General features: G+C 46.1%; 1 protein-coding gene across 3 annotated transcripts in view; it reads right to left on the reverse strand.

Moving 5' to 3' along the window:
* The window catches only part of LOC118941414 (microtubule-associated tumor suppressor 1 homolog), a 90456-nt gene extending 67321 nt beyond the window's left edge, over nucleotides 1–23135 (reverse strand). For 2 of the 3 annotated variants that reach the window (XM_036953976.1, XM_036953974.1), the window contains exon 1: nucleotides 7361–7774. The gene's annotated coding sequence lies outside the window, so the exon portion shown is untranslated. Of the gene's footprint in view, nucleotides 1–7360; nucleotides 7775–22927 lie in introns of those variants that run through there. The other variant, XM_036953975.1, reaches the window with a different exon arrangement.
* Nucleotides 23136–23192: the final 57 nt, after the last annotated feature.

Genomic DNA, 23192 nt, shown 5'->3' on the forward strand with positions numbered 1-23192 from the left:
GGGACTCTTCCGTCTGCTGTTCTGCGTTGTATTACTGGTGCTGTGGGGACTCTTCCCTCTGCTGTTCTGCGTTGTATTACTGGTGCTGAGGGGACTCTTCCCTCTGCTGTTCTGAGTTGTATTACTGGTGCTGTGGGGACTCTTCCCTCTGCTGTTCTGAGTTGTATTACTGGTGCTGTGGGGACTCTTCCCTCTGCTGTTCTGAGTTGTGTTACTGATGTTATGGGGACTCATCCCCGTGCCATGGAGTGTGACCCTGTCTCATTGCTAATGCATGAGTTAGGGCTGGGCGGGCGACTGCAGACCTGAGTGTGTGTGTGTGTATCACACTGGCCTTATCAAACATGCATTAGCCCTCTGCAGTTGTGGGAACGCTAGCTGACAGGTGAGCTGGTACACCTGAGACAGAGTCCAATATAGAGCCACTGCCCTTTGGTATTTACCTCAATACAGAACAGGTCACCTGAGAGGGAGGGAGGTACCACTGTAGCATTGTACAGCTCTGCCATACTGGGAGGTGTTAAAGGGTTGTTAGAGCTGAGGTGTAATGTCAAGAGAATTGTGTGTTTCCTATGACAAGAGTGTTTTGAAGGCTTCATGAATGCTACATTAAGGTTTAGTTTATCGTCAAGGTGTACAACATTGTCAGCTAAGAGCTGATGTGAATAAATAAACAATAATTAAATAAACAAATGAATCATGTGACATGGTGTGATACATGTCTGTGTGGAGGGAGGTGGCATCAGTCGGTCACAGCCAGTTAAAAGACTCAGGAGCCTTGGTCAGGGACAGGGTCAGACAGGTCTGGACCCGGATCAATGATGACTGGTCTCTGTAGCCGGGTAGCTAGGCTCACTGTACGTCGACAATTGTCCAAAGTAACCTTGTAGTACTACCGAGCATCTGCGCTCGTCCTCTGTCATCTCAGGTGTCCTCTCTTGGCTCTTGCTTTAGGCTTCTCCGGTCAACCTTGAACTCAAAACATCCAGCTAGCCAGCTGCTAATTAGCTAGCCAGCCAAACCAACCAACTGACTTGTTTGACAGTTTTGAAATGCGGTGGTGGTTTAAGACAATTGTAATTGTAAAAAATATACAAAAATGCAATTTTAAAAAATGAAATATTTATGCATGTTTCCCGTTATAAAACCTGTCGTAAAACTGTCGTTTACTGTCGTAAAACTGTACAAGTGTGAACGAGCATTTAAACTCCGCCAGAATAATGCCCATCATTCACCTTGTATGGTGACAATAACGCCCTTTTTGCTGTATACTTAGGAAGTATTGGAATTAGGCCAAGACATTTGCTGTATACTTTGGAGGGATTGGAATTAGGCCAAGACATTTGCTGTGGGCCTTCTGACCATTTCTAAAAACGAATGAATTTTTGACCTGGAAACAGATCGCTTTTCAATGCAAAAGATCAACGGTCTGTTCACCTGTATGTTATAAACCGCGCTCCCTTTCGGATGCATGGAGCAAAAACATTAAATTAGAATATCTAATAGGCCCAATTAAATTAGAGATGCGCATGGTCATTTGTTGTACTACTTCATGGTCAGAAAAGGTGAGGAATTTATTCTGCAATGGTTATGATATATGTAGTGTGTAAATGAGATGCCTAGGCTACTCGATGAATTTTACGTCACAGTTGGCTATTCAGACGGAGTCTACAAAGGTAAAAAAAAAAAAAGGTGAACCGTCTGTTCTAGCACTTCGGATTGGCTTGCATTGGGCAAAATACTTAAACATACCGGTAGCTTTTCTATTTACCACTGTGATGTGAGTCCAATTAAAAGAAACAAATGGTAGCCTATCCTAACTTGTTGTTGGCCTATAGGCTACGTCGCGAGTATTGAAACCATCACAGTCAGAAAAGATGAGGAATTTATTCTGCAATGGTCATGGAAATGACAGATTTCAAAGTATTTTAGAATGCAAAGATAAAATAAATCGATTCTCTTTCATCTCACTAACAGCCATTAATTGCATGGTTATTCTATTTAGCTACCTGTTTTTTGTTATGAATAATTCATCGTATATTCATGTACAAGGCTACGAGGTTGCTTTGTGCATTTGCAATACAAAACTTGAACCGCTACAAACTGTGTGTAAACATGGTCTAAAGTTTGCAGGAGGATACGCACAATCTCACCGTCAAGTTCAGTTTTTAGAAATGCCTACTTGGTGTATGCATGTTTTGGGGCATATTTTGTGCACACACACCATTTATAAATGGAGGCCTCTGGGGAGTATGAACTTGAGCAAACATACTTAACAGACTACCATCCCAACCACACTAAAAGTGCACGGATAGAGTTGGCACCATAGTGTGAAAGACCCACCTAGTTCAAGTAGAGTGGCCCGCTTAGAAAGAGACTACAGCCCTCTAACAATGTACAATCCTATAGATCCTCACATTTCACTGGATCAACTCCATTTAGTAAGAGCAACACCCACACTCCATCTCACTCCATCCATCTCTACACACTGGCCTATACATGATCATTTGAATTAAGGACACAGCGAGTGGCACGTTTGGTCAAAAGGCTCTTGAACGGAGTCCAAGTCCCAAATAGTACCCTATTCCCTCTATAGTGCACTACTTTTGACCAGAGTCCTATGGGTAACCCTATGAGTCCCGGTCAAAAGTAGTGCACTTAGGGAATAGTGTGCCATGTGGGACTCAGACTGACATTCTGGGCTTCAGTTAGAGCTGCCCTCCCCACATCTAAGAGTTGGTGTCTGTTCATGTTACACTCTTAGGTCTTTGTCCCCCAGGGGATTATGGGTAACTGTACACGCCTGGCGATTGTTGGAGGGGGAGAGAGACCCTGGCACGCTCTAGTGCAGGCCTGTCGAGTACTATAAAGAGAGGGAGGGGATGGAGAGGTGGAGGGGAAGTTGAGAGATTCAGAGGTTTAAAAAGGCACCACTGAACTATTAGCCTAGAACTCATAACCTAACGAGGGAAGACAACTAGAAAGGTACGCAAGCCAACTTTAGATTGAGACAACATGACAGACTTAGCAGAGGTAGCATCAACACGACAGACTTAGCAGAGGTAGCATCAACATGACAGACTTAGCAGAGGTAGCATCAACATGACAGACTTAGCAGAGGTAGCATCAACATGACAGACTTAGCAGAGGTAGCATCAACATGACAGACTTAGCAGAGGTAGCATCAGCAACAAGCTAAAAGGTCATCTTTAAGTGTCAATAGGAGATTGGGTATCAAAAACAGACACTATCTGAGTTGCCGTGCGCACGCGCACACACACACACACACACACACACACACTAGATGGACAGTGATGATGTTTGGTAAGGGATTGAGAGTCAGGGTTTTAAAAACTACCCATTAGATCATGTTGATGGTCGGAGAATTGCAAGTCTCTCTTTCTCCATCTCGCCCTGTTCCGGACCACAGCAGAGCTGCTGATGGATGACCACTCATCCGGAACAACAAGGAACCCAGAGAGAGTTGAGACTGTGGGCCACACACGGTCTTCCTGCCTGGCTGCTGCAGTGTAATCATGTACATTTGACACTTTATCCACAACTGGTATTACAGTGGAGCAAGAATTCACTAACCAGGAAGTAACCTTAAACGTGATTAGTTTAATTTGACTATTGGTCAAATGGCAATAACGGAGTACATTGAAAACCAACTCCAGCACACTTGACGATCTTAATGCTCCACACACAGATTTAATCAATGGCTATACCAACGACTGGTCAATTGACCTCCATCAATAATAGACTATAACACAGGCTAAAGCTACAGATCAATAAGACTATAACAAGCCTCCCGAGTGGCGCAGTGCAGTGGCCAGGCTCTGTCGCAGCCGGCCGCGACTGGGAGACCCATGGGGCGGCGCACAATTGGCCCAGCGTCATCCGGGTTAGGGGAAGGTTTGGCAGGCAGGGATATCCTTGTCTCATCGCGCACTAGCGACTCCTGTGGCGGGCCGGGCGCAGTGCACGCTGACCAGGTCACCAGGTGTACAGTGTTTCCTCCGACACATTGGTGTGGCTGGCTTCCGGGTTAAGTGAGCAGTGTGTCAAGAAGCAGTGCGGCTTGGTTGGGTTGTTTCAGAGGACGCATGGCTCTCGACCATCGCCTCTCCTGAGTCCGTATGGGAGTTGCAGCGATGATACAAGACTAACTACTACCAGTTGGATACCACGAAATAGGGGAGAAAAATACACAAAAAAATTAAATAATAACAGAGTATAACACAGGCTAACGTTACACAGCATAGGTATAAATCATATGATACAGCCTACCTCCCAAGGCTCCTGGACAATACGCAATCAGACCAAACAACAACATCACTTCCTGTTGGAGCCGAGACTCAAACTTTGGCAGTTACTTCAGCATCTAAGCTTAACTATTGCATAACGTCCTTTGAAGATCATGGAATGAAAAACAAAATAAAGAGGTGAAAGTAAATCATTAGTAAACAAATACAGAAAAATATCAAAACTTCTATTATGAACCTGCCTCTCTCTCGTTATCCCTCTCCACAGACTCAACAGAAAACCTGCCTCTCTCTCTCTCGTTATGCCTCTCCACAGAAAACAGAGAACCTGCCTCTCATTCCAGGAAGATTAGTCTAGGTTTCCTCTTTACCAGGTTGGTTGTCATGCACTTGTAAGGCTAAAGACACCTTGCTTTCACCGTCACTAATCTGACTGGAGATAAGTACCAGCCCTAAAGCTTGTTCCACAGCGTCCCCACTTGCACTAACCGTCAGTGAGCGCAGTTAGTCAGTCAGTCAGGGCTTCGGGATACAGCTGTTCCAGAAGTGGAGGTTGGGAATGTTCTTTCCCTGCTGGGGGCTGGACCATAAAGTGTTACAACTATCTCTACTCACCCACTCTCTCCCTCCCTCCCTCTTACTCTCACTCTCTTCCTGCCCCCACCCCCTCCCTGGGCTATAATCCCTGTCACACTGGTCAGTTCCAGCCACAGCGTATTACAGCACGTCCTGTCGGAAGCTACTAAGACTGCTAAGCTCCTTTGTATTGGGGTATTCATTCATATTTTAATTACAACGCATGGTCCGTTCTCCGATTTAAACCACTTCATGGATAAGCCATTCATATTTTTCAGCTTAGACTTTCCATAGACGTCAACGTTCCTAGTAAAGGTGCATGGGGACAATCAATAGTTGTCAGCATTTATCTTTCCTGTAGGCTGATTTACGTCAATGTTACCAGACTTCACAACAGTCTTAGAAATCGTTACATATGCTTGGTCACAACACCTGTACTGTCCCATAATTTAAACAAATCAGAAACGGAACAAAAATGACCCAACGTGTTGATTACTTGCCGAGAAGAGCACAGTACAGCAGATCTATCTGAAATACACACCTTATCTTCATGAGAAAACATCTTGGTCAGGCCTTTGGTTTCTGCTGTATGACACCATGACTACTGATATCAGACCGTACCTCGAAGCCCTGCATTGACACCCCCCTCTACAGTACAGCAGATCTATCTGAAATACACACCTTATCTTCATGAGAAAACATCTTGGTCAGGCCTTTGCTTTCTGCTGTATGACACCATGACTACTGATATCAGACCGTACCTCGAAGCCCTGCATTGACACCCCCCTCTACAGTACAGCAGATCTATCTGAAATACACACCTTATCTTCATGAGAAAACATCTTGGTCAGGCCTTTGCTTTCTGCTGTATGACACCATGACTACTGATATCAGACCGTACCTTGAAGCCCTGCATTGACACCCCCCCTCTGCAGCTCCACTGCCTGCCTGAACTAAAACTCACCCTGAGCTTGTTAATTACTGACATGCCGGTAATCATGTCAATTCATCGTTAATGCGTCTCACAGCTATAGATCTTGCCTGACCTAGGACTGTGGTAACAATAAAATGATTAGATACTTAGATTCTATCTACATGGTATCAACAGGCTCTGTCTAATCAGGAAGTCAGACAGCACCAAGGAATGTAGCAGTCAGATACTTCATAATCCTGCGTCTTTAGATTCCCAGGACAGCACCTCGGTCTAGCTGAGAACGCTGTCGGAACAAAAATGGTTGCCATAGGAACGAGCAGCGTGCTTAGTCACTCACAGACCAAGGACGAGACGTTTCAGGAGAATGGTGCCCTAACGGAATACAAACACCGCTGTATCTGTGGGATCGGAAAGAAACAAATGCAATTACAGGCTGTGTGTGTGTGTGTGTGTGTGTGTGTGTGTGTGTGTGTGTGTGAAATCTAACACCGTTTTAAGAGGTAGACAGTATTTGGAGTGTGTGTGTGAATGCGACACTATCTGACTGTTAAGGGGTGTGTGTGTGCACGTCACACTGTTTTCCCCTGGCGACATCATTAACAAGTGTGTTGACCCGGTGTATATGGCCTTGTGCTGTGTAACAGTGACGCGTGTCCCGGCCCCACACACACACACAATCAATCTAGTCTCTTAATAACGTCAGAGAGAGGTGCTGGATAGCTGCCAAACCAGATACCTACAGAGCAGATCACTACAGTACAGAGCTCATAGTTCATATATGGACCATACCACAACTTTATACAATTCACCAAACATGCTGATGGAATCCCATGCCCCTAGGCAGGCTGATTAAAAACAACTGATGCTCAGTCAGTCTGCTAAAACAACTGATGCTCAGTCAGTCAGTCTGCTAAAACAACTGATGCTCAGTCAGTCAGTCTGCTAAAACAACTGATGCTCAGTCTTATGGTGACATGCTAATAAAGGACATTATTCTTATGTACAAGAGAGTCAATATTAAGTGATATCTTACTACAGTATAGCTAAATACAACAACAGTACTGGCGTCAGGTAGCCTAGCGGTTAAGAGCATTTAAGAGCATGCCAGTAGCCGAAAGATCGCTAGTTCAAATCCTCAAGATGACTGGGTGAAACATCTGTCGATGTGCCCTTGAGCAAGGCACTGGATAGGAGTGTCTGCTAAATGACTCATGTCAAATGTACTGGAACATGGGTAATTATGGAAATGTCAAATTAGCAATAACATACTGACCAACTTGTTTCAGCTAGTAATAACATACTGACCAACTTGTTTCAGTCAGTTAGTAATAACATACTGACCAACTTGTTTCAGCTAGTAATAACATACTGACCAACTTGTTTCAGCTAGTAATAACATACTGACCAACTTGTTTCAGCTAGTAATAACATACTGACCAACTTGTTTCAGTTCAAACATACTATTCAAATACCCAGGCTGAAACATGCCCCAGAGTCAAGGTAAAGTTATCTTTACATGTTATCTACATCCCCTTCACACACACACACCATCACACAAAGTACTGCTGCTCCAGCCATGACTTACCCAGACATCCAGCCCCTCTGTACACTGAGAGAAAACACAGCCAGAATGGTGCTGCTCCTCCTTTTTCCTGGAACACACTTAGCCCTCTCCCTTTAGCGCTACCACACACGAACACACACACACGAACAGACACGCTGCTGCACAGTTAATGTGGTGGGAGAGTTGTCCCCGCTGTGTCCGATACTATCAGTGTTCTACTCAGACTGACGAGGTTCAGAGAGAGAGAGGGAGAACCACCCCTCCCCTTCAGCTCTGAAGCTCAGCAGTACTGCAGTAACTAACCCCAAAGCTTCTCAGAAAGAGAGGGACGGGGACGAGTAGTGTGTGTGTGTGTGTGTGTAAGGCAGCCATGGAATGTGTTTTCCCCCCTTACCATGAGCACCTCATGCCAGCAGCAGCAGCTCTCCTCACAACTCTCTCCACGACACACACACACTTCTAGTGCGCACCCACACACACACACTTCCAGTGCGCACCCACACACACACCTCCTCCTAAAGCACACACAGCCAGGCATGTTCAAGGTCTAACTTAGAGCGGGAGGGGAGAGTTCAGTTCTGTTGACACTGTTGGAGAGGAATGCGCGTGTGTGTGTGTGAGAGAGAGCAGGTAACCTGGTCAGATTGCTGCTGCTGCCCCCCCCCCCCCCCCGAAGTGGGAGGGGACAAATCAGAATTCGCTGTTGCTTAGCAGCCAAAGTCTCCCACCCTTATTTGCTGCAGCAGAAAAGTAGCGCCAGGTTCTGGAGGGAAAGGAAAGTACAGCAGACAATTACAATGTGACATGCCGATACACAGGGCTGCTGACCAGCTAGTCCCGTGTAAATAGATTACAATGTGTGACATGCCGATACACAGGGCTGCTGACCAGCTAGTCCCGTGTAAATAGATTACAATGTGTGACATGCCGATACACAGGGCTGCTGACCAGCTAGTCCCGTGTAAATAGATTACAATGTGTGACATGCCGATACACAGGGCTGCTGACCAGCTAGTCCCGTGTAAATAGATTACAATGTGTGACATGCCGATACACAGGGCTGCTGACCAGCTAGTCCCGTGTAAAAAGATTATAAGATGTGACATGCCGATACACAGGGCTGCTGACCAGCTAGTCCCGTGTAAATAGATTACAATATGTGACATGCCGATACACAGGGCTGCTGACCAGCTAGTCCCGTGTAAATAGATTACAATATGTGACATGCCGATACACAGGGCTGCTGACCAGCTAGTCCCGTGTAAATAGATTACAATGTGTGACATGCCGATACACAGGGCTACTGACCAGCTAGTCCCGTGTAAATAGAGAGATTTTGGGTTCTCCCAATAGGTCTCCTTCACCCTACTGTATCTAACTAAGTCTGGAATGAACAAACACTAGATGTTTGACCAGAGTGAAGTTCGGACATCCAACATCCGCCACACATGTTGCAGCTTAGAACAGAAAATCTTTCCAGAACTTTCCCACTTCAATAAGCACATAGTGGTGGGAAGGGAATTAGCCGACATGTCGTTCAGGGGTAAGCAGGCAGCAGCTACAGACCAAGTGGTTTAAATTCACTCACACAAAGATCAATGGATGGAAACGTCTAAGGCCTGAAAACTGTCATATTTATGTGGAGAATGGCATCATCAACCAATCATTCCACGACTTATCTGATTAAATAACGGGTCAATATATAAAAACATTGACTCTGAACGCAACTGCAAAAAAACAAACATAATCACTACTTTCAGATACATTTTCTTCAAGTCCAGGCATGTTATAGCGGTGTCGAAAATAATCAGATTTATTAAAAAGGATGCTGAAGAATTCAAAGCCAAGCCAGCATTTCTTATGTTGAAGCTCAGGTCAGAGTTACTATACTGTTTAGGCTTTTGAAGAAACGTTGAGGTGATGTTTGTTTGGTATGATATGAACGTTGAGGAAATGTTTCTCCCCTGGATGAGAGTCTGGCTTCCTGGTGGCATGTAAACCCTCATATAACCTTTCACTTCGCCATGGAAATGACAGCCAGAGAGAGCTAGAGTGTGTTTGTATGTTGGTGTCTCCTTGTAAACTAGTGAAAATGAAGCCAGCATGGAGCCAGCTGTTACTGATAACACACAGATTTAGTCCTTTATCTCTCCTGGCTCCTCTCATACATGGGCTGGTCAACAGGACAGGGTCTGTGGGCTGGTCAACAGGGTCTATGGGCTGGTCAACAGGGTCTATGGGCTGGTCAACAGGGTCTATGGGCTGGTCAACAGGGTCTGTGGGCTGGTCAACAGGGTCTGTGGGCTGGTCAACAGGGTCTGTGGGCTGGTCAACAGGACAGGGTCTGTGGGCTGGTCAACAGGACAGGGTCTTGTGGGCTGGTCAACAGGACAGGGTCTTGTGGGCTGGTCAACAGGACAGGGTCTTGTGGGCTGGTCAACAGGACAGGGTCTTGTGGGCTGGTCAACAGGACAGGGTCTATGGGCTGGTCAACAGGACAGGGTCTATGGGCTGGTCAACAGGACAGGGTCTATGGGCTGGTCAACAGGACAGGGTCTGTGGGCTGGTCAACAGGGTCTATGGGCTGGTCAACAGGACAGGGTCTATGGGCTGGCCAACAGGGTCTGTGGGCTGGTCAACAGGACAGGGTCTATGGGCTGGTCAACAGGACAGGGTCTATGGGCTGGTCAACAGGACAGGGTCTATGGGCTGGTCAACAGGACAGGGTCTATGGGCTGGTCAACAGGACAGGGTCTATGGGCTGGTCAACAGGACAGGGTCTATGGGCTGGTCAACAGGACAGGGTCTATGGGCTGGTCAACAGGGTCTATGGGCTGGTCAACAGGACAGGGTCTATGGGCTGGTCAACAGGACAGGGTCTATGGGCTGGTCAACAGGACAGGGTCTATGGGCTGGTCAACAGGACAGGGTCTATGGGCTGGTCAACACAACAGGGTCTGTGGGCTGGTCAACAGGACAGGGTCTGTGGGCTGGTCAACAGGACAGGGTCTGTGGGCTGGTCAACAGGACAGGGTCTGTGGGCTGGTCAACAGGACAGGGTCTTGTGGGCTGGTCAACAGGACAGGGTCTGTGGGCTGGTCAACAGGACAGGGTCTATGGGCTGGTCAACAGGACAGGGTCTATGGGCTGGTCAACAGGACAGGGTCTATGGGCTGGTCAACAGGACAGGGTCTATGGGCTGGTCAACAGGGTCTATGGGCTGGTCAACAGGGTCTATGGGCTGGTCAACAGGACAGGGTCTATGGGCTGGTCAACAGGGTCTGTGGGCTGGTCAACAGGACAGGGTCTATGGGCTGGTCAACAGGACAGGGTCTATGGGCTGGTCAACAGGACAGGGTCTGTGGGCTGGTCAACAGGACAGGGTCTATGGGCTGGTCAACAGGACAGGGTCTATGGGCTGGTCAACAGGACAGGGTCTATGGGCTGGTCAACAGGACAGGGTCTATGGGCTGGTCAACAGGACAGGGTCTATGGGCTGGTCAACAGGACAGGGTCTATGGGCTGGTCAACAGGGTCTATGGGCTGGTCAACAGGGTCTATGGGCTGGTCAACAGGACAGGGTCTATGGGCTGGTCAACAGGACAGGGTCTATGGGCTGGTCAACAGGGTCTATGGGCTGGTCAACAGGACAGGGTCTATGGGCTGGTCAACAGGACAGGGTCTATGGGCTGGTCAACAGGACAGGGTCTATGGGCTGGGCAACAGGACAGGGTCTTGTGGGCTGGTCAACAGGACAGGGTCTTGTGGGCTGGTCAACAGGACAGGGTCTTGTGGGCTGGTCAACAGGACAGGGTCTTGTGGGCTGGTCAACAGGACAGGGTCTATGGGCTGGTCAACAGGGTCTATGGGCTGGTCAACAGGACAGGGTCTATGGGCTGGTCAACAGGACAGGGTCTATGGGCTGGTCAACAGGACAGGGTCTATGGGCTGGTCAACAGGACAGGGTCTATGGGCTGGTCAACACAACAGGGTCTGTGGGCTGGTCAACAGGACAGGGTCTGTGGGCTGGTCAACAGGACAGGGTCTGTGGGCTGGTCAACAGGACAGGGTCTGTGGGCTGGTCAACAGGACAGGGTCTTGTGGGCTGGTCAACAGGACAGGGTCTGTGGGCTGGTCAACAGGACAGGGTCTATGGGCTGGTCAACAGGACAGGGTCTATGGGCTGGTCAACAGGACAGGGTCTATGGGCTGGTCAACAGGACAGGGTCTATGGGCTGGTCAACAGGACAGGGTCTATGGGCTGGTCAACAGGGTCTATGGGCTGGTCAACAGGGTCTATGGGCTGGTCAACAGGACAGGGTCTATGGGCTGGTCAACAGGGTCTGTGGGCTGGTCAACAGGACAGGGTCTATGGGCTGGTCAACAGGACAGGGTCTATGGGCTGGTCAACAGGACAGGGTCTGTGGGCTGGTCAACAGGACAGGGTCTATGGGCTGGTCAACAGGACAGGGTCTATGGGCTGGTCAACAGGACAGGGTCTATGGGCTGGTCAACAGGACAGGGTCTATGGGCTGGTCAACAGGACAGGGTCTATGGGCTGGTCAACAGGACAGGGTCTATGGGCTGGTCAACAGGGTCTATGGGCTGGTCAACAGGGTCTATGGGCTGGTCAACAGGACAGGGTCTATGGGCTGGTCAACAGGACAGGGTCTATGGGCTGGTCAACAGGGTCTATGGGCTGGTCAACAGGACAGGGTCTATGGGCTGGTCAACAGGACAGGGTCTATGGGCTGGTCAACAGGACAGGGTCTATGGGCTGGGCAACAGGACAGGGTCTATGGGCTGGGCAACAGGGTCTATGGGCTGGTCAACAGGACAGGGTCTATGGGCTGGTCAACAGGACAGGGTCTATGGGCTGGGCAACAGGACAGGGTCTATGGGCTGGGCAACAGGACAGGGTCTATGGGCTGGTCAACAGGACAGGGTCTATGGGCTGGTCAACAGGACAGGGTCTATGGGCTGGGCAACAGGACAGGGTCTATGGGCTGGGCAACAGGACAAGTACATCAAGTGAAGACCAGTATAAATAACCACTGGTGGACTAAATGTTTTGATGAAAGCAATGACTTGGGATGTGGTAGACTAAATGTACTAAACAGGAGCACACAAATTAAATACATCATGTATTTAAAATCGGGACTGCAAAACATCACAGCCAGCTACTTAAAATCTGCCTAATCTTGTTTGAAATACATATTTCAATACTAGGACCACACACACAGTCAACTTATCATGGACCACTCAGCCGGCACTTACCCTCCTCGACAAGGGAACACATTTTTCCCAGGCTGCCCCTGTCAGGCCACCAGAGCTCAGGACCTCTTTGGGGACTAAGGGGCAATCAGCCCGGCTGGCCTAAAGACCCAGAACCATCATTTAGACCTGGGAGGCCCCTTGCTCCACAAGGAGCTAAACGGAAGAAATAGGTCAGTATTCTGTAACTATTTAGACTTGTAACATACAGTGCATTCAGAAACTATTTATACCCCGTGACTTTTTCCATATTTTGTTACGTTACAGCCTTATTCTAAAATTCCTTAAATGTTTTTTTTTCTTCTCATTAATCTACCCAAAATAACGCATAATGACAAAGCAAAAACAGGTTTTTAGAAATGTTTGCCTATGTATTAAAAAAAAGAAAACAGAAATATCACATTTACATAAGTATTTCAGACCCTTTACTCAGTACTTTGTTGAAGCACCTTTGGCAGTGATTACAACCTCAAGTCTTCTTGGGTATGACGCTACAAGCTTGCCAAAACTGTATTTGGGGAATTTCTCCCATTCTTCACTGCAGATCCTCTCAAGCTCTTTCAGGTTGGATGGGGAGCGTCGCTGCACAGCTATTTTCAGGTCTCTCTAGAGATGTTTGATCGGGTTCAAGTACGGGCTCTGGCTGGACCATTCATGGATATTCATAGACTTGTCCCAAAGCCAACCCTGTGTCGTCTTGGCTGTGTGCTTAGGGTCATTGTAATGTTGGAAGGTGAACCTTTTCTCCAGTCTGAGGTCCTGAGTGCTCTGGAGCCGGTTTCCATCAAGGATCTCTCTGTGCTTTGCTCCGGTCATCTTTCCCTCGATCCTGACTAGTCTCCCAGTACCTGCCGCTGAAAAACCTCCCCACAGTATGATGCTACACCCACCATTCCGCACCGTAGGGATGGTGCCAGGTTTCCTCCAGACGTGACGCTTGGCATTCAGGCCAAAGAGTTCAATATTGGTCTCATCAGACCAGAGAATCTTGTTTCTGAAGGTCTGAGAGTCCTTTAGATGCCTTTTGGCAAACTCCGAAGGGCTGTCAAGTGCCTTTTACTGAGGAGTAGCTTCCACCTGGCCACTCTACAATAAAGGCCTGATTGGTGGAGTGCTGCAGAGATGGTTGTACTTCTGGAGCGCTGTCAGAGTGACCATCGGGTTCTTGGCCACCTCCCTGACCAAGCCTATTCCCCCCTGATTGCTCAGTTTGGCCTGGCAGCCAGCTCTAGGAAGAGTCTTTGTGGTTCCAAACTTCTTCCATTTAAGAATGATGGAGGCCACTGTGTTCTTGCGGACCTTCAATGCTGCAGAAATGTTTTGGAACCCTTCCCCAGATCTATGCCTTCGACCTTATGGCTTGGTTTTTGCTCTGACATGCACTGTCAAATGAGGGACCTTATATAGACAGGTGTGTGCCTTTCAAAATCATGTCCAATCAATATAATTTACCACAAGTGGACTCCAATCAAGTTGTAGAAAAATCTTAAGGATGATCAATTGAAACAGGATGCACCTGACCTCAATTTCACATCCCATAGCAAAGGGTCTGAATACATATGCAAATAAGGTATTTCTGTTTATTATTTTTTAGAAATTTGCCAAAAAAACTAAAAACCTGTTTTGATTTGTCATGAGGTAAAAAAAGTAATTTATATCAATCAAAAAATTTGGAAAAGGGAAGGGGTCTGAATCATTTTGATGTCACTGTACATAAGGCATACAATAAGGCTATATGGTGAAAAGGTAGACAATGGTATTTTAAGTAGGTATTTAGACTACACAAATGCAACATCTACCATTCACCACCAACCACACTGAGCCATTAGACCACATTCTCAATTATGTGGTGGGTGTAAACATTTAAGCTAAGTGCTCGACAAGCCACCCAGCACGCATTAGGCCTAGTGGTTAGAGGGGGTATTCCAGACCGCCTGGGGAGGCTGTGACATCTATTCCCTCTGGAGTCATTCAGAGTCCTCACATAGCTCAGCTGTTAGCTTCAACCGAGGCAGACTATCAGACTAAACAAATAGCTCGCAGGTGGGTCATAACAGTCCATCTCCCCCTCAACAGACCACAACGTTGTGGAACGTTTAGATAGAAATACAGTACGAAGGACATTCATGCCTCTCTGGCATGTATACTGAACAAAAATATGCAACAATTTCAACGAGTTACAGTTCATATACGGAAATCAGTCAATTTAAATGAATATCAGGCCCGAATCTATGGATTTCACATGACTGGGTATGGGCACAGCCAATCAGAATGAGTTTTTCCCCACAAAAGGGTTTTATTACAGACAGAAATGCTTCTCTGTTTCATCAGCTGTCCGGGTCTCAGATGATCCCACAAGTGAAGAAGCCAGATGTGGAGGTCCTGGGCTGGCGTGGTTATACCTGGTCTGTGGTTGAGAGGCCTGTTGGACGTACTGCAACCGCTCTGGTGGACATTCCTGCAGTCAGCATGTCAAGTCCACGCTCCCTCAAAACTTGAGACATCTGTGGCTTTGTGTCGTGTGACAAAACTGCACATTTTATTGTCCCCAGCGCAAAGTGCACCTGCGTAATGATCATGTTTAATCAGCTTTTTGATATACCACACCTGTCAGGTGGATTAATTATCTTTGGCAAAGGTGAAATGCTCACTAATAGGGATGTAAACAAATTTGAGCACAACATTTTAGAGAAATAAGCTTCTTGTGCGTATGGAACATTTTGGGCGTACTTTATTTCAGCTCATGAAACCAACACTTTACGTGTTGCGTTTATATCACATCAACTCTATACATGACATTTCTATCTGCAAAGTTCCACACCGTTCGCCCGCTGAAAGTGCACCAGTATTTCGTCTTGCCTGCCTAGCCAACACATCACTGTATACTAAGCAGCACGCAAGTTTAGTTTGGAGATCGGAATAAAATGACAGTCTTTGTGTGAGTGAAACATGACCGAACTAAGTGAGCAGCTATATCGGATGTCTCAGTGCTCTGCCAGTGAGCGAGGGAGTCAGAGAGACGCAACATACCACCCTAACAGGCATGTTGGGTCTACACCGGACCCACCTAACGTGATTGCACCGTATCAGGTTTTTATGAGACGCCATTAACCTGCCAGTGAGACTGAACTCAGAGGAAGCGGTCAAAGAAAGACGGTTGCCATTTTGTGCTCCTCCAGCCAAAACAGAATGGAACTAAACTCAGGTGTAGGTAAACAAACAGCTGGGCTATTTGGAATGTACTACAAAATGCGAGTACCAGTGTTTCCCCTAGGATTTTTTTCAGCAGTGGTGGCAGAGTTAGCGGGGCAGGGAATAGGGTTTTCCTGGGGCATCTACATTATAAATAAAATATACAGTGCCAACGGAAAGTATTCAGACCCCTTGACTTTTTACGTTACAGCCTTTATCTAAATTGGATTAAATAAAACAATTTCCTCAGCAATCTACACGCAATACTGCATGATGACAAAGCGAAAATAGTTTTTTTGAAATGTATTAAAAACAACAAAAAAATAAGTATTCAGACCCTTTGCTATAAGACTCGAAATTGAGCTCAGTTGCATCCTGTTTGCATTGATCATCCTTAAGATGTTTCTACAACTTGATTGGAGCCCTCTTGTGGTAAATTAAATTGATTGGACATGATTTTGAAAGGCGCATACCTGTCTATATTAGGCCCCACAGTTGACAGTGCATGCCAGAGCAAAAACCAAGTCATGAGGTCGAAGGAATTGTTCGTAGAGCTCAGAGACAGGATTGTGTCGAGGCACAAATCTGGGGAAGGGTACCAAGACATTTCTGCAGCATTGAAGGTCCCCAAGAACACAGTGGCTTCCATCATTCTTAAAAGGAAGAAGTTTGGAACCACAAAGACTCTTCCTAGAGGTGGACGCCCGGCCAAACTGAGCAATTAGGGGAGAAGGGCCTTGGTCAGGGAGGTGAACAAGAACCCGATGGTCACTCTGACAGAGCTCATGAGTTACTCTGTGGAGATGGGAGAACCTTCCAGAAGGACAACCATCTCTGCAGCACTCCACCAATCAGGCCTTTATGGTAGAGTGGCAAGAAAGAAGCCACTCCTCAGTAAAAAGGCACATGACAGCCCACTATGAGTTTGCAAAAAGGCACCTATACTTACTTTCCACCATAATTTGCAAATAAATTCATTAAAAATCCTACAATGTGATTTTCTGGATTTTTTTCTTCTCATTTTGTCTGTTATAGTTGAAGTGTACCTATGATGAAAATTACAGGCCTCTCTCATCTTTTTAACTGGGAGAACTTGCACAATTGTTGGCTGACTACATACTTTTTTGCCCCACTGTGTGTGTGTGTGTGTGTGTGTGAGTGTATATATATATATATATATATATATATTTCAATTTCAATCAAATGTAATCAATTTTAGAATATGGCTGTAAAGTAAAGGGGTCAGAATACCTTCCGAAGGCACTATCTATATATATATTTATTTAGTTGCGGTGGCGGCTTCGATTCAGCAGCGGTGGGGTGTTTCTGCTAAATGCAGACAGGGGAAACACTGAGGGACCATTCATTTGGAGTGACCCTGGTGCAATTCCTCCCCACAAACATCCACGATGCAGCGTTCTCCACCTGGCATAGCCTACGCGGCTTGGGTGGCTGCTTAGAATGCCTGACGGGTTACGGACCCAAAATAGACCAGAGTGAGGGGATGGAGTCAACACAGACAGTAGAGTGTGAGGAGGAAGAGTGATAACTCCCTAAATGGTAGCACTAAAAACAGGACAAGCAGCTAATACATCAGATCTATAGAGAGCTCCAGTCAATCTATACTACGGATAGTAAACTATAACTCCCCTGTCTCAATGCTTAGGGTCAGTAAATAGTCAAGAGAAATTAGACCAAAAATGACAAAAATAAATGTAAAATGTTTCATTTTAAACTAGAATCACAGGTTGCTGGCTGTTTTGGTACAGTGGGTAAGACAACTTGATCTATGACTTTCAAGAGTAAAACAGTAAATACTGTAACAATGGGAGAGGCTTGGCCTCCATTAATGAAAAATGTAACTAGATTTAACAGTTTAACTCTTTACATAGCTAAATTCCAGGGTAAACAAATAATTGAATGGCTGGTAAGACCTCTTAAGATACAATGATGCCATCAATCAGAAATGGCTATTGCGTAACTCAACAAGCCCAGGCAAAGTTATGAGTTTGAATAAGGAGTGGCTATGTTGGCCTTGCTTGTTGCAGTCTTGACAGTTGATTAAAGTGCAATGCAATGCATAAGACACACATGTAACAGTCGGGGAAAGTTACCACCCTACGGCTAAGGATGGGGCTCTGACTGTTACTATGGTAACCATGGTGTCAGTGTTTTCATCCAGATTGACTTCAAAAAGTCTGAGCACGTCATACAAGAGAGACAACAGGAAAATGGAAATGAACAACGAGGAGTCTCGTCAAATATAGTTTGAGCGGTCTGATCTTCAAAAGTGTGTCAGGATTGAGCCATCGACCTTAGCAGCAATCAATTGAAAACAAGTCTGTTTTCTGTTAACAAATGTTAGGAAATGTTTTGTTTTCAGTGCCAAACTAATAGAAATGTTCATGGGCTAATGTGTGTTTATTACTGTGTAACTTGGTTCAAGTCTATCTATCATGGCTTGTCTTGAAAAGAAGACACTTTCTTGGAGCCACTGTGTATGTAGCCGACGGTTAGTTCAGTCTGAGGCTGTGTGGTGGTCTGTTGTCCTTAGGAGCTGAGTAGAAACAGATATGGTAACTAGCCCCCTGGGTTAACAGCTTAGACATTCACTCACACACACACACATACATATATATAAACAACTCCAGCAGAACACTCCTGAGCGGTGCCTCGGCTCTCACGGCTTCGGGGCCTCCCACTGGGTCCACACGGGTGTGCTTGGGTCTCCTCCATCACTAGAGGACTGCGCCTCACTGCTTGGCCAGCTACACCTCCATGTTGTGGGGGTCTACCTGAGTCCTCCTGTCAGTCTTGTCTCAAAGACACGGTAAAGTGAAACGTCAAGTGGGTCATTAAATCCGTTAGGGTTCCTTTGGTTGCTCAAACGTTACTTGGATGACTGCAGCAGTTACAGAGCTAATAAACGTCAACGGGTGCTGACCTTTGGGGATGCGTGCACTCATTCAGACCCATGCAGGGTACTCTCGGGCACCACAAACGCTTTTGGTGACTATATAACTTTGACTGGTGTCTAATTTGAATGTCTGCCCTATCAACTTTCAATGGTAGTTTCTGTGCCTACCATGGCGATAGGGAATCTGGGTTAGATTCCAGGGAGGGAGCCTAAGAAACAGCTACCGCATCCAGGAAGGAAGCGGGCGGGCAAATTACCCACTCCGACTCGGAGAGGTAGTGACGAAAAATAACAATACAGGACGAGAGGCCCTTCAGTTGGAATGAGTACATTTTTAATTCTTTAATGATCTATTACTGATGTGTAGAAGTTAAATTTCACAGTGGTCAGAAACCTTCTGAAAGTGTCATTAATTATGTTGAATGTTAAATTTGACTATGGGGTGACATACTGTCCTATGGGGTGACATACTGTCCTATGGGGTGACATACTGTCCTATGGGGTGACATACTGTCCTATGGGGTGACATACTGTCCTATGGGGTGACATACTGTCCTATGGGGTGAAGGGAAAAAAGGTAATGTCTTGAACAAAATGTAAAAATTATTGTTAAGCATGAGGCAGGTAACATCATCATAATATACACAATCTAAATGTTTGTCAAATGACTGAATGTTCCTCAAAATGAGAATCGGGAAACACTTGGTTCCCATCATTACACAAGTAAACTGTGTTTTTCAAAAGAATTTCCAGAATATGAATCCCGATTTAAAAACATAAGTAACAAATAATAAGTCAAATAATTGTCTTGTCTATTTTAGAATCATGAAACCTTTAGCCCTATATTAGCATAGATTATGACGTCATATCAGAAGACAAATTCAAGGCAGGAAATGGTAGTCGGAGGTGGCAGAACATTTAGAATTATTTAGACAACTAAACTCAGCAAAAAAAAGAAACGTCCCCTTTTCAGGACCTTGTCTTTCAAAGATAATTCGTAAAAATTTGAATTAACTTCACAGATCTTCATTGTAAAGAGTTTAAACACTGTTTCAATGAACCATAAACAATGAATAAACATGCACCTGTGGAACGGTCGTTAAGACACTAACAGCTTAGAGAAGGTGGGAAATTAAGGTCACAGATATGAAAACTTAGGACACTAAAGAGGCATTTCTACTGACTCTGAGAAACACCAAAAGAAAGATGCCCAGGGTCCCTGCTCATCTGTGTAAACGTGCCTTAGGCATGCTGCAAGGAGGCATGAGGACTGCGGATGTGGCCATTACAATAAATTGCAATATCTGTACTGTGAGACGCCTAAGACAGCGCTACAGGGAGACAGGATGGACAGCTGATCGTCCTCGCAGTGGCTGACCACGTAACAACACCTGCACAGGATCGGTACATCTGAAATTCACACCTGCGGGACAGGTACAGGATGGTAACATCAACTGCCCGTGTTACACCAGGAACGCACAATCCCTCCATCAGTGCTCAGACTGTCCGCAATAGGCTGAGAGAGGCTGGACTGAGTGCTTGTAGGCCTGTTGTAAGGCAGGACTGGCAAAAAGTGCTCTTCACTGATGAGTCACGGTTTTGTCTCACCAGGGGTGATGGTCAGATTCGCGTTTATCGTTGAAGGAATGAGCGTTACACTGAGGCCTGTACTCTGGAGCGGGATCGATTTGGAGGTGGAGGGTCCGTCATGGTCTGGGGCGGTGTGTCACAGCATCATCGGACTGAGCTTGTTGTCATTGCAGGCAATCTCAACGCTGTGCATTACAGGGAACACATCCTTCTCCCTCATGTGGTACCCTTCCTGCAGGCTCATCCTGACATGACCCTTCAGCATGACAATGCCACCAGCCATACTGCTCGTTCTGTGCGTGATTTCCTGCAAGACAGGAATGTCAGTGTTCTACCATGGCCAGTGAAGAGCCCGGATCTCAATCCCATTGAGCACGTCTTTGACCTGTTGGATCGGAGGGTGAGGGCTAGGGCCATTCCCCCCAGAATTGTCCAGGAACTTGCAGGTGCCTTGGTGGAAGAGTGGGGTAACATCTCACAGCCAAAACTGGCAAATCTGGTGCAGTCCCTGAGGAGGAGATGCACTGCAGTACTTAATGCAGCTGGTGGCCACACCAGATACTGACTGTTGCTTTTGATTTTGACCCCCCTTTGTCCAGGGACACATTATTCCATTTATTCACATGTCTGTGGAGCTTGTTCAGTTTATGTCTCAGTTGCTGAATCTTGTTATGTGCATACAAATATTTACACATGCTAAGTTTGCTGAAAATAAACGCAGTTGACAGTGGGAGGACATTTCATTTTTTGCTGAGTTGGTTTATTTAACTTTAATTTTAGAAAAAAATACTTTTCCACTTTCGTTTTGGTCAAATGGCAACTACCCATATGTACAGAGAATGCCTACCCCATCACCCTCTTTCTCCCTCTCATCCCCCTTCACTCAGGTAGTCAAACAGAAGACGTATTCATCACAGACAGCCTGCCCTTTCTCCACTGCAGTGAGAGAGTATTTAGTTTAACCTCCAGGTTTACCCTATAGTCCCTCATGCAGTGCCAAGAGGAGACATTGCCGCAGTGGCAGCCAAGAGCTCTACCACACACACACACACACACACACACCACTCCCTCTTCCTCCTAGTCCAAGCCATCGGTGTGATGCGATGGCATGGACATTATGTCATGATGTAATTCTTGTCTCAGCAGCCCAGAAGATGATGCCGTTATGGCAGGAATGCCCAGTCATGACAAACTGACCATGTATTGACCCTGGGATAAACCCAGGCTTGGCATAACACACCTACAGTATGTCAATGCACAAAGGAAGGGTACTGACTGTACATAGTGAATGTTCAGGTAAAAGGTTAGAAGGTTCAATGTCAACATAGAGCTTTTGAATACCCTGGATCCAAACACTAACCTACATCAAGCTGGACTAGCATCCTGTCCAGAGGGTGTTCTTGTACGTCAAGCTGCCTCATGCTACAGACACAGGAGCTGGACTAGCGTCCTGTCCAGAGGGTGTACTTGTACATCAAGCTGCCTCATGCTACTGAAACAGGAGCTAGACTAGTGTCCTGTCCAGAGGGTGTACTTGTACATCAAGCTGCCTCATGCTACTGAAACAGGAGCTAGACTAGTGTCCTGTCCAGAGGGTGTACTTGTACATCAAGCTGCCTCATGCTACAGACACAGGAGATGGACTAGCGTCCTGTCCAGAGGCTGTACTCGTACATCAAGCTGCCTCATGCTACTGAAACAGGAGCTGGACTAGCATCCTGTCCAGAGGGTGTACTTGTACATCAAGCTGCCTCATGCTACTGAAACAGGAGCTGGACTAGCGTCCTGTCCAGAGGGTGTACTTGTACATCAAGCTGCCTCATGCTACTGAAACAGGAGGAGATAGCCAGAATGGCCCTAGGGGCTGGAGTCTCAGACAAGGCTTACTTATACAAGGCTTACTTAATTACTTTTGTATACTGTAAGTCAATAATCTATTCATTTCCACTGGCAGCATATTGTATTGTAGATCTCCTGACAGGCGTAGATTATCTTAGGCTATATTAGGATCATTTTTCCAGATGTAGTGTTTAACTCAAAACCATTATGCCCTTGACATTTCACTGTTTAGTTAGGTGAGTGTTTGACATCTTGTGATCAAAGAGTGGGGCATGAAATCACTTGAATATTTTCATTCACTAATGATGACAACAGGGATACCACCAACGGGTGTAGACTGCTGAACAGAGGTGTACAACTAGACAGAGGACACGCAGCTACACACACACACACACACACACTGGGTTACTGGCACACATTTTAACAAAACACATTCAATGCTGTATTTTAATTGAGCAAGTTTACTTAACCCAACCCATATCTGTTTCTACTCAGCTCTTTAGGACAACAGACCACCACACAGCCTCAGACTGAACTAACTGTCGGCTACATACACAGTGGCTCCAAGAAAGTGTCTTCTTTTCAAGACAAGCCATGATAGATGGACTTGAACCAAGTTACACAGTAATAAACACGCATTAGTGTTTAGTCCACGAACATTTATATTAGTTTGGCACTGAAAACAAAACATTTCCTGAAATGTTTTAGCAAATAACACGAGTTTTGTTTACAACTGAACGCCACAACAGCACGTTAGTCAAAAGGGCAAAACTTACCAGAGACTCCACGACAAGACAGAGGCCAGAGAAATGCCAAAGTCGTGCAATCCGTTCTCTGCACTATTCACCTGTGCAGACTATGGCGTCATTGTAACCTTTTTAACCTCCGCGCAATTCAGATGAAAACGCAGGATTATATATATATTAGTTGGTGACGTCCTACAGTCATAAGAAAAAGTTGATTAAAACCGGGCATATTGAACTGAAAAGTTGGTGCAGCAGCCTCTTATGGTGGTGGTATGCGGTATGCTATGCTGCAGGC

Source organism: Oncorhynchus mykiss, chromosome 19, assembly GCF_013265735.2.
Source record: "Oncorhynchus mykiss isolate Arlee chromosome 19, USDA_OmykA_1.1, whole genome shotgun sequence".
In the NCBI taxonomy this organism is placed as follows: domain Eukaryota; kingdom Metazoa; phylum Chordata; class Actinopteri; order Salmoniformes; family Salmonidae; genus Oncorhynchus; species Oncorhynchus mykiss.